This window comes from Lissotriton helveticus, chromosome 4_1, assembly GCF_964261635.1.
Source record: "Lissotriton helveticus chromosome 4_1, aLisHel1.1, whole genome shotgun sequence".
Taxonomy (NCBI): domain Eukaryota; kingdom Metazoa; phylum Chordata; class Amphibia; order Caudata; family Salamandridae; genus Lissotriton; species Lissotriton helveticus.
This window is the reverse complement of record NC_136063.1, coordinates 1,724,420,530-1,724,433,424: the sequence shown is the minus strand read 5'-3', so window position 1 is coordinate 1,724,433,424 and position 12,895 is coordinate 1,724,420,530.

Genomic DNA, 12,895 nt, shown 5'->3' with positions numbered 1-12,895 from the left:
AGTGCTTACTCGTGGTAGGTGGCTGTGGGTGAAAGCAGGTGATTTCCACAAGGGACAAACTGTGAAATTTAGGGGAAGCACTATGGTCTCCTGTTTCAAAGATCTTATCATTCTACACTAAGCTTCCTCAGAAGGGTGTGTAGCTCCCAGTAGGAACCCTCTGTACATTTCCAACTACTTGTGGAGAGCTCCTCACGTAAGGTGCACGTTAAGCACACTAGATAAAAAACAATATTGTGCCTAATTAAAGCTGCAGTTACTGCAAAAGTTGTTAAAGACAGGTGCACTAGAACACGGAGGATCTTGCATAACATACCCCTCTCAACAGTAACCAGTTTTTTTAGAAACAACAGCCATGCCAGTAAATCTTCCTTGCAAATATTACAATCCAGTTGAAAAAATAGTAGTACAAATGAGTAAAAATAGACACTTTTTAAAAGTGCATTAATTGAAATACTGATTTCCCCCCACCAATGTTTCGTAAATGATTACTGCGCCACGTCACTTGTTGTTCCTCCTGGGGAATACCAGGCCCTACAATTCTTTCTGTGGGATTTCTCACACATTTGCTATTAGTTTAAAAAGGTGTCTATGTAGTTCTCCTGAGCCATGCCTATATAAAACTCCTTATGCACACTTTGTGATAAGTCCTAGAGTAGTCTTTAACAATTATGCATTGGGAGAAGATTCTCTCACAGTAGATGTATCTAATGCTGCTACTGATGTTAGAAAACAAAGTAAGAGCCTTGGTCTTCCTATGCAATGGTCAAGGGGAAGAAAAGTTCAACATATCTTCTATTCAAGCACCTATCTCTACAGAGATTTTAACATCCATTGAGCAAAAAAAAGAACAAGAGGACCAAGCTTTTAAGGAGCTAATCACAATAACTATAGCCTTTGACTTTTACCATACAGTTATATTCATAGTGTGTGGTATCTTGGACTGAAAGCCTCAATCATGTATTCTGTGCATCAGGGAAAAGTGATTCAATTGCAAGGAATATGCGGGCTATTTAGAGTTTGGAAGACAGAGAACTCCAGCACAAACATGGTTGACTACCTTGGCAGGCAAGCTGATGGTTCAGTCACTCCATTTAGAGTCAGTAGGATGTTATTTTCCACTGTTAAAGCACCTGTTGGCTTCTCAAGCCAAAGAGTTAGACCAACAGCCGTACAAACATCAGGCAGGCAGTCTAAGTACATCATACCATCTGCCCCCATTAGGGGTTTATGAAAAAATGAAAAATCTGTTGAAGAGCCCCAGAAAACATGGTGGTTGGGCAGAAAATTTAGAGTGCCTTCAGAGGAGCTGAAGGCACTCTAATAATTCATATAGTTTGTAAACGCTGTTACTGCCCCCCACTGAATCGGTTTTGATAAAGTCATAAAATGGCAACATTGTGAAATGTAAATAGAAAACAATGGGTGACATTTTTGCCATTCAAATAGCATACCGAACCATACAGCACGTTTTGTCCCAATCACTGCTTTACTGCACATCCGCTGAATAATTTCTCACTGTTTTAAGGAAAATGGATCTGATGGTTCAGGCTAACCAAAGAAGCTGTACAGTGACCTTCATTCTTTAATAGAGGCACCCTGTAGCTACATATCAGTGAGGTCACAATGGTGTGAAATCGCACCTAATTTCATTATTAGATTATGCCAGTTCAGTACAAAACTTTAATTATTACATTTCAATAACCTAAAAGCACATCAATAAGAACCATAATGATAAAACCATAATACAACATTACAATTCTGAAGAAATTCCATTTATCTTTCGCCTTACATAACCAAAGTATCTTTTGTCTGTAGTTGTTTGACAATAGACTATTAAATGTGCAATCCATTCCAAAGGAATAAGGCCATTGGAACAAGGAGGTCGCCTCTTACACTAATCCGTATTACTGTTAATTCATAATATAGATATATTTAAACAAACAATCTAGCCCAAACTCCCACCTTACCTAATTTTTATAATCTTCTAAGTATAGACTTCACATCAGACCAGTGAATTACTCAATTATTGCTGCAATAATAAAGCTGGTCTGGAATATCTTATAGTTTCTTACATTGAACACTTTAAATAGGGTGCGGATACTTTTCCTTCTAGGCACATCAAAAAAGGAACAACAAAATACAATGTGCAGGTTCGTTTGGGCAGAAATGCCATTGCAGGGCACAGAGAAAGACCCGATAAGGAGTGGCAGTTGGCAGGATAACCCACCAGCAATGGCAACATATTAATCCTAAATCTGGTCAGGATGAAGCGGTGCTGGGCATTCTTTACGCAAGGTGACATAACATTAGAAATTAAGTTGTAAGGAATAAGTGAAGACTTAGATCTCTCAGTCTCCCATCTGGAGCGTTGGGCCATATTCAGGGCAAGATGTTTCAAATGCCCCATAGTGATAGGTGTACAAAAGTCTGTGATGATGAAGAGATCCAGTAAACTGATCTCCTCATAGCATGTTTTTACATATCCCAACCATGGGATCTCTAAAGCTCGATCTAAAGCCATAACATCCATAAGTATGAATTTGTTCGGACCCGTTTCGTCACTTGACCATATGGAATGCCAGAGTAAAATCGGGGCTATCATATTCCTATCTGACACGTATGGAGCCCCAAATTCGGAGTGATGAATAAAGTTAGAGAAGCTGGAAGGGCCTGCTAAAAGATGTTTTATTTAAATGCATTGTCTGCTCTTTGAATGCTCTGAATGTTAATCATTCCCCATAGGCCTGCACCATAGGATGCCACCGCCATGCATTTGCTCTCATACATTGTGTGAAGTTCCCCTAATGGCTTGGCACCCACATTTTTCATGAAGGAATGCACCCCATTGATGGACTTGTCCATCTGGGCACACCTGCTTGATACCAGGGGTATCCATGAGTAATTACAATCAAACAGGACCCCCAGATAGGAGAAGGAAGGAGCTTTACTCAATTTAGACCCTTCAACATAAAAGGAAGGTTTTTTTCCTGGGTCTGTCCCCACAGGTCATGACGTATGTGTTGGTGCCGTTTACTTTCAAATCCAGCTGTAACATAAATAAAATGTAATCATCAATGGCACCTTACTGCCCTCTCCCTGTTCTGGCAATCAACACCACATGGTCAGCATGAAGTAAAATGGGCAGAGGATGCGATGCAATGTATGCTGTGTCTCTCGCCCGTGTTTTCAAAACGGATTGCATCCTGTTAGTATATAAAGAAAATAAAAACAGGGCTAAAACGCACTCTTGGCTAACCCCCACCAGCTGTTAATTTTAAAACTGTCCTTTCATTCACCATTTCTGCCAAAAAGTAAGTGGGCATTAGAGTCACTATAAAGCTGCCAAATAAAAGAATATGCCATTATGCTACATCACGAAATTGAGACTTCATTTGGGTAATAATCCTATTGCGTGTTTACAGGAAGAACGCAAACAGATGTTGTTCACATCGTGTGGATGCACGGACATACTGTGGTTAAAATAAAATACTGCACAATGCTGCAATAGTCATTTTGCATAACAACAGATCATTTTTCATAATTATTTTAGCATTTCACGTAATTTCCACAAAGAGCGTAGGTGTCTTTTGCCTAGACCTAATAAAAACCCCGACTAATGAAAATAATTATTAATATGGCTGAGGTATGTATCAAACTGGAAGCAGGAAGTAGTTCAGGCAAAGCTCTGGCCTATTGCCATGAACAAAGCAAAGCAATGTTTTCTTTGCATCACCTGCTGAACACCATGCCCATGTTGTAACAAGCAATATCAAAAGGCACACATTTTCCAGTTAGGGTTTGTCCTTTAGAAATCCCTCAGTCCCTACTATCCTAAACACCCATACACCCATACAATACTTGAGCAATATTTTGCACAGCTGGACACGAAAAGACAAGCAATGTTTCCTAGAATATCACTGTTTATGTAACATATATAAGTAATAAGGTTCTTTGAAGTAGCTACAATGTGAGATGTCAAATACTATACAACCAAAGAAATAAAAAAATAAAGCAAAAGAAATACAGAAATCTGTAAAAACTCCCTTGTCCTTACTAGTCAGTCATTGGTACCTGAGTCCTGGGTCCTTCTCAAGTACATCATTCTCATTTAGTTACCCATTCAGCCTAACTCTATAAAGAGATTCTGTACCATGGAAAGTATTTTTTTTCTGTCCAACTTTTCAATGAATTACTCTGTATAGCAAGAATTTTCACAAGGCCAAATGATGAGTATGAACTAGAATGTATGCATTAGAAAATGACATAACAACATAACACGACTTTAATCAATGGAGCCCAGGCTCATACTGAGAGAGTTTGGAAACTTGCTGAATTCATTGATATGTGCTGCATTAGTTCCTCCACAATATTATCAATCTTTGGCAAATTCTGACTTATATCTTAAAGTGCATGAATGTTTCCATCTGTTTCAACTACTCATGCAATGCTAACTCATTGTTTAGCTCTCAATCACTCATCCTTGTACTCAAGTATGAAGTCATTCCCCCCTTTGACTCATTTTGAAGGGTGATCAAGATTTTGGCTTTTACTAAAAAATGTATACAAAAATATACACATTTACCAAAAAAAACAACAAAAGGCCTGCATACACCATACAGTCAGCAAATCACTTACATGTGAAGTTCATGGCACAAATAGCCCTTTTCTTGTTTTAGATTTGCTTTGTATTATGGACCATATAGTCATGCAACATAATGGCTATTTCCCAACTTCATTATACTCAGTGATTTGGCTCAGTAGCCCATGCTATTGCGTTATAGTAATTGTACTGCAACAAATACATATTTTGAGCTTTTTGGAGCTTCTCTAAGAAATGCAACACAACTGGCCTAAAAACAGTCAACATTCAATTCGTCACCAACTAATGTGAGCAACTGTTCAATATTCGCCTCTCTGTAAGGGATCATTTTCCAACGATGTGCAGCCACCTTTGGCCCCTACAAAGCCACAATGGAAATAGGAAATCAGAATGGGATGCGCACACTTGGATTTGGAAAAAACATTTTAAAATGTCCTAGGGGAATCTTTTCTCAATATAGACTCTAGGCCTAATAGTTGTATGTCACTACTTGGGCCCTCTTTAAAAGTGACCCATTTTGGGCCGATTAAAATCTGGCTCCTCTGGTCAGAATTTATTGGGTCCAATAAATAACTCCCAATTAAGATTTTGTAGCTGGTCAAGAGGAATAACATGCACATTTTGGTTCTTGATGCATAGCCACATGACCAGACAGATGTTTTTACCAGAGAAATTCTACATACTTGACAAGGGAAAACTGTGGCAGTTTAGAGTTAGCCATCAAACTCCTTATTGTGATATGTGTGGTAACAGGAGTTACTCCCAAAGCATAATTAAAAGGTCCACCCATATTGAGGGACACTGAATATGACTTTGAAACACTACTGCACAGAAGCCTAAATTACAGCTATTGAGAATCCCACTGCATTGACAAAGCTAAGTGCAAGACTGGGTATGCTAACCTTATGCCTAATCCTAAACCCTAAAATTTAAGAATAAGTATCCCTAAATATAACCCTCAGACTAAATCTAAATTTACTCTAATCCTAATCCTAAACCTATCCCTAAATCTCACCCTAAACTAAAATCTAAGCCTACCCCATAAACAAAAGATATTTCAAACCCTCACACCTAAACCACACACTATCCCTAAACCTAAGATTTACCTTGTTTACCCTAATCGAAAACCTAAACCAAACTCTAACTGCACCCTTTTTTTTCCTAAACCTAACTATGCCCTTCAGTTTAACTTGTACACTTACTTTTGCACTTTCCTCATTCGAAGTAGTGATGTTCTTAATTCTTAGTAGGGGTAATATTGAAGTAGCATCTTCAATGTAAAGATTCATCAATGCTATGAATCCTCGGTAGCGAGAGTTCCCCTACCCATTTTTTGGGGAATTTTCCATCCACAAGACAAGGCTTGAGCTTTAGGTATCCTTTTGATTGCATACAATTTGAATGTAAATAGTAAATGCCCATGGATATATCATGGTCTCTCACTGAGATTGAAGTAAGATAGACTGTTCTGTCTCTTACCACAGTAAGAGGGTATTACATACCATTGCACTTGTTAAAACAAATAGAGACCAAATTCATGTTCTAAGTAGTGATAATTAGCTTGCTTCTTTTATTTAAGTAAGAAAGTTATTTGTACAGGTAGTGATAACTTTATAAATAAGAACTGAAAACATAGAATTAAAACCATGTAAAAAAGATTTTTCAGCTATGTACTTTTTGCGCTGTATACAATGCGCCAAAGATATTGTAAATGTAAATGTCGGAATTTGTAAAGCACACAGCTGCCTCCACCGGAGGTGTCCCGGCACTGTCCGTATACTGCTTAGGAACCCTTCCTGGCTTTCCTGGGAAATGTCCACTCCTGGGCACCCCCCAGGTGCAGCCAGGCATCCCAGCGCTTTTGGGGCCATTGTGGAGACTAAGCAAGCTATTGCCCAGAGTTGCAGCATGGGACCCATGATCAGAACAGGCACTGAGGCTAGAATATCCAGTCAGGGGAATTAATGAGGCAGAGACCCGCCGAGGCAGGAATCGAACCCTGGTCCCTGGCCACAGCTCTGCATCAAGGTCTGCCTGCTCTAACCACTGAGCCACACTTCTCCATATTCAATCTGAAAACTAAGAGTTATTGTGTAATAAGTGCTTAGTTTATTGCTATTGCCATGCTCACAGGAGACTTATGTCGAGGATCTTTTTAAGTTGAAGTGTTTGGTGCATAAGCAGATAGCAAGGTGTTATGACAGTGAGATGGCTTGAGAGTTCTCATCATATTGGGGTAGGTTTTATGTTCAATTACTCCAATATTGTACTTAGTCATCTTATTTAAGGTTTTTCTTGAGTTGTCTCTTGTTCACCTGTTTTTCCATCACAGAATGACAATAGCGCTGGTCTCTTTTCTACTATGTTAAGGAATCTTGTAAAGTGGCAGTTTAATTGCGTGGCAAAAAGATCAAAACAGGCCAGTACCACCTATCTGCAGGGTTGAATGCCTTTTTAGTAAAAAAGGGGGAGGAGCATTGTTTTGTTAAAGACAAGAGATCAATACTTGTTCAAAGCTGGCATGGGTTGCTTAAATTTCCCAAAGAGCCTGCAAACCTAACTGCAATAAGGAGTCATAAAGATAAGCTCTGGCTGTGAACATTTCTCAAGTTGACAATTCTGCTCAGAGATGCGAGTTAAGTGTGTTCTGCTCAGCACCCCTGATCTTATGCTAGCATTTTATGTATGGCCCCCTTCTGGTCAAGGTCTCTCTCTGATGGGCAAATTCTAATGTTGTTTGTGTGGGGAGAGTTTATTTTGGGAGACAGACGATCATTCTCTATGCCCTGATGATGGTGTTGTCCAGGGAGGTTGTGTATCTCCCTTGCAATTGCTTACTCCTATATGTTATTGTTAGGAGGAGTGTCGATTGAAGTACCTGGGGAAAAGGGTTTAAAGTAAGGCCAGCCACTTTCCGCATCAAGGACCTCAGCACTAATGCTGCGTTTGTGTATTTTCGTCTCAGGGCTTCTTTCTGATGGTTGAAAGATCCCTTTTTCTCTATGATGACTCTTAGGTATTTGTATTATCTCACAGGCTCCAACCAGTGTTTGTCCAACTGCCAGTATGTTTTTCTCCATTTTGTATAGTTTATTGCCAAGGTTTTAGTTTTTTTCAAGTCGATTTGTAAGGCATTTTCCTGTGAGTACTCTTGGGTGGAATCAAGTAAGTGCGTCAATCCAACTGGTGCAACTTATTTATACTAGGTCGTCCGCATGAACAAAGTTTGAAAGGACCATGTTTTCCAGTTTTGGGGCGTGTAACTTGCACTCATAAAGCCTCATTGACAAGTCAGCTATTAAGAGATTGAACAGGGTCAGAACAAGGACACACCCTTAGCCGTTTGGTGTTGGGAAATTGCTTAGAGAGGTGTGTCCCAGCTTGACTTTTACCCAGGAGTCCGTGTGCAGCAGGACTAGCTGTATTAGAAAGGCTGAAGGAATATTCCAGTTGTTCAACTTCTGCCATACTTTTGCTCAGTGAACATTGTCAAAGTTGAGTAGTAATCGCTGATGCGTTATTATAGTGATTTTTTGGCTTCTTTTGCAGCGACTATCAGCAATGATAGGGCCGTAATGTGTGTGACTGTTCCCATATGCTTGCAGAAGCTAGTTTGGTTTAATGGTATGGTGAAGTTGCTTGCGGCCCAGATGTTAATTCCTCCAGGAACGTTCCTGTATAGTATTTGGCATCATTATCGATCAGGGTGATCAGGCTATAGTTTTTTGCACTGCTCTTTTTGTACTGCTTGTAGATAGGGGAAATTAAAGATCCCTTCCAGGATGCAGGGTTGATTCTTCCATATGTATCTGTTTAAAGGCTGGTTCTAGGATTTCAGACCAGTACGGAGGGTCTTGCTTAAACACTATAGGTGGGATCCCATTGGGGACCGAGGCACCTTCCTGCCTCCCTTTTGCTATCTGTCTCTTGATTTCATGTGCAGTGATGCCAAGGGCATTCCCCCAGTGTATTGTAGAGACTTGTGGTCTGGAACTGCTATTCAGGCATTATTATTGGTGGTGTTATATATAGGATCTAGAAGTGCTTATTTTGCTTATTTTGGGCAGATTGCTCCATATGTCTCCCACTGCTCAGGGCTGTTGAGCTTCTCTGGAAGATAGAAGTTTATTTCTAAATGGGATGTAGTGAGTTGATTGTTCGCCAGAACTGCGCAATATCATTGCTCTTTGTGTCCTAAAGCAGCTTTGCCCACAGTGACTCATTTTTGTGTCTCTTTTGTCCAATTTAGCTTTTTTAAGGTGTCTTTGTGACGTCTCAATTCGCCCTGCAGAGGGAAATCTTGCGGTCTCCAGCAAAGTTTTCCTAAAGTTTTATTTATTGCGTGCTTAAGCCTTATATTTCGGAAGATGTTAATGTTTGCTGGGTATCTCCCAAACTGGGGGGCACGTCAAGTAGTTATGTTGGTGGTAAATGTATCACTGTTGTCCTTGGTGAAGGTCTTCCATGCAGCTAAGGTGTTCCCTGGTGTAGTTTGCCTCTCATGGAGTAAGCTTTTGACTGATTGTAGGAGTTTATCCACAGAAAATAGATGCACTTGACCCGCCTGTTGTTAGTAGATAATACTGAGTTGGTTATTTCAGTTGGAAGGCAGTGAGGTGTAGCAAAACCAATAAGGGTGACTTCTCGTGGAATATAGTGGCTCAAATCATATACGTCCAGGTGGAAAGAGGAAATTTTGTGGAACATGGGGAGAGTGATAAGCGTGTAGTCAAGAACTGAGCTGGTAGATATCGAGTGGAACGTTGGTGCTGGTGGATTCTCTTACTGGATCCATCCTCTCAGGGTCTGGAAGCTGAGGTTCTCCAGTTCCCTCAGAAGTTGGGCGCCAAGTCTGGATTGCTTACCTGATTTGCTTATCCCCTGTTCCGGAATATTCCATTCCTATAATTGGTCAAGTTTTAGGTTTTCATCCACCCACAAGGTGGAGATTGAAGTCCTCAGGTAATATTAATTTGCCTGTTTGTTCCTCTTTAACGAGTCTCAGTAGTTCAGTAGTCAGTTGCTTTGCACCCATGGTCCTATTCCTGGGATGCAGATAGACGTTTACTATCACTACAGTCAATTTTTCGTTATTGCTCCTGAGTTTTGTTATTACTGCTTGCATTTCACTTGGTGCTATAAAGTTTGCCTTCAACTCTTTGGTAGGGCGCGTGGTTGCTATCGATGTATATATGAATGAATGAATGAAAACAATATTTAATAAAGCGCACTGCTGCCAAGCGGCTTCCTGGCGCTGGGGGACCTGGATCAGAACTCACAGAGGGGAACACAGGGGAACCTAAGGAGGGAAGGCCAAAGAAAAGAGAAAAGTTTTTAAGGCTTTCCGAAAGTGGCTAAAAATAGGAATGGAGCGAAGATGAAGTGGGAGACTATTCCAGAACTGGGGAGCCAAGACAGAGAGACGAGTGCCCCCAGATCTGGATTTACGGAAGCGGGGAGCGGGGAGTATATATCGCCAGACTTCCCATTTGATGGCTGTATCTGACTCCTTTCTGTGCGGGAACATGATGGTTTTAGAACCCCTGCACGTGTGTGGATGGTTCAAGTCACGTTTCCTGCAGAAGTACTTTATCAAAAGTTTAGAAATAGAGCAAAAGCTCAGGATTTAGGGGCACATGCATCATTCATACATTTTGCATTTCTTAATTTGCGAAAATTACCGAATCGCAAATTAAGAATTGCAAAATGCTATGCATCATTTTCTTCGGTATTTATTTGTGATTCGGTAAAAATGGCAATTTTTACCGAATCGCAAATAAATACCGAATTCCTAACTGATTTTTCGCAAATCCCATTGATTCCTATGGGCCGAAAGGCCCATAGGAGTCAATGGGAAGGCATTTACGAATTCGCAATTTGTTGATGCATTCCAAGGGTGCAGGGGGGGTCCAAAGGACCCCCCCCTGCACCCCTGAAATGTATTTGAAAGTGCATGTTTCAAACACACATGTCCTAAGGACATGTGTGTCTGTAACATGACAGTGTAAAAAATGAATTTTTTTGCATTTTGAAAGATTTTCGCAAATTAACACGAGGGTCAACCTCGTGTTAATTTGCACTTCCAATTTCAACATTCAAATTTTTTTTTTAATTGATGCATTGCATTTAAGGAATCGCACAAATGCAATTCCTTAAATGCATTTGCATTTTTAAGAAATGCAAAAAAATGCGAATTCTGAAAAAGTGTTTGATGCATCCCAAAAACGTATTTAGGAAACGCAAACGGCCGAATTTACCGATTCGCACCGTTTGCACTTCCTAAATAGGTTGATGCATGTGCCCCTTAATGCTTTATTTGCCAGGCCATTGATGTTTCAGGAGCATAAGCAAATTGGGCTTGGCCCGGCCAGGTTGGGCCTGATACGTTGCATTTTTTGACATTGGGTGTTGCTGATGCTGTTTATTGTTGCTTCTTCCCTTTGTTTGTTTCTGCTGGTTTAGTGGTTAAATTTGGCAGTTTTGGGGGGAAAAGTACTTCTTGCATCCTTGCCACTGAATGGATAGTTTTGTGGGCCTGTGGAGTCCACCTAGGTTGATTTTCAATTAGCAAGGGTGTGGGATAGCCAGGTTTGTAGCGGAGTAACAGTCTTATCCCCTAGTGCTGGAATGTAGGATGTTTATCCAAGAACATCACTGCTATCCCAGTTGGTGACCATGTGGCTTAAGTTGCCTTATTTTCCTGCTGGTTTTCAGCATGAACAAATTCGACTAACACAAGGTCATGAGCACAGGTTCTCCAGTCCTTTGACCATTCCAAAAAGGTGAGGTGTTTCTCCTATTGAGAATGGCTCCTCTCCTCCTAGATCTATATTACGGCAGGAAGATTATAGTGTCAGTGTCTGGTTGATCCCTAGCTGGTTCACAGTTGGACTGCAGAGTAACACATTGGTGTTCTTGTAATTGAGAGGTTTCAGTGGAGTTAGGTACTTGGCTGGAGTTACACCTAGATTCATCAAAGTCCCGTTTTGCGAGTCTGTAATAGCGATTCTTAAGGAATCGCTATTACAGACTTGCAAAACGGGAATCATGTACAAATCGCATTTTATTTTGCGAATCCTACAGCTTCCTTATTTGCGATTAGCAAATTGCTAATCGCAAATAAGGATGCGATTTCAAGGGTGCCAGGGGCGTCCAAAGGACACCCTGTAGCACCCCATAAATGTAAATTTATCCTGATGTTGCGCACACACATGTCCAAAGGACATGTGTGTGTGTGTAACATACCACTTAGAAAAATGCACTAAAGTGCATTTTTCTAAGTTTTCGCTATTTACCACAAAGTCAGACTTCGCGGCAAATAGCGGCCAGAAATAGCGAATTCGCAAATAAAAAATAGTTAATGAATTGCATTTAAGGAATCTCAAATAGAGATTCCTTAAATGCAATTCCTCGCAAATATGCGATTTTGCAATTAGCGATTTTTGCATTTGGGATGATGAATCCCAAATGCAAAAATTGCGCTCGCAAAGGGCCAGATTCTCAGAATCTGGCCCTTTGCGAGCCCATTTTTCAATGATGAATCTAGCTGTTAGTGCCTAACTGTCCACTGGCTCGGGTGTGACTGAGCTACAAATCCACGCACGTCATTATGGGATTAGGTTCTTTGGTTATACCAGTTATGATGACCGGGTGCTTCGTGGCTGGCAGTGTTGATGCTGGTGACCGGTTTTCTCTGTGGTGTGGAGTTATTTTCCCTTTTGTTATTGGGTTCACATCCTGATAAAGTTTGTCCGATAGTGTGATTTCCTTGCATGGCAGTGATGTCTGCCCAGGCTCTGGGCTTGGTGTAGGTCCCGAGAGGGTTTCTTGGCTCGGTTGGCACATTTTGGCTCGGGGTAATTGCCCCACTGGTATATATGTTGTGGCCCATGCTGATTTTTTGGGAATCAACTTCTGACATTGTTGAGGGAGTCCCTTCTGTCATGGTTGCTGGGCTATTGTGTGGTGGGCAAGTGATGTGGACTGAGGGCTCTGCTTGAAGTCTATTGCCCTCCAAGTAGTAGCTTCCATCCAGAAATAACCGGTAATGTCATTCTTTTTGTTTCTGCCTTTCCTTCTCTGTTTTCTGTGAGCTTGAGTGTTTTTCAGCTAAAATTTGCAGTTTGCCTGCTGAGGTGGCGAAAGGGAGGAAGGCAGGTGTTGTGCTAGATTTAGGAGTGCAGGGGGGTCATTTGAGTGTTGGATCGTGGTTGCCCTCTCATACTCATCCTGAAATGCTACTTGGAGTTGTTTGGCCCGATTGCCCATAGCTGTGAGGTCGAATGGTCAAGC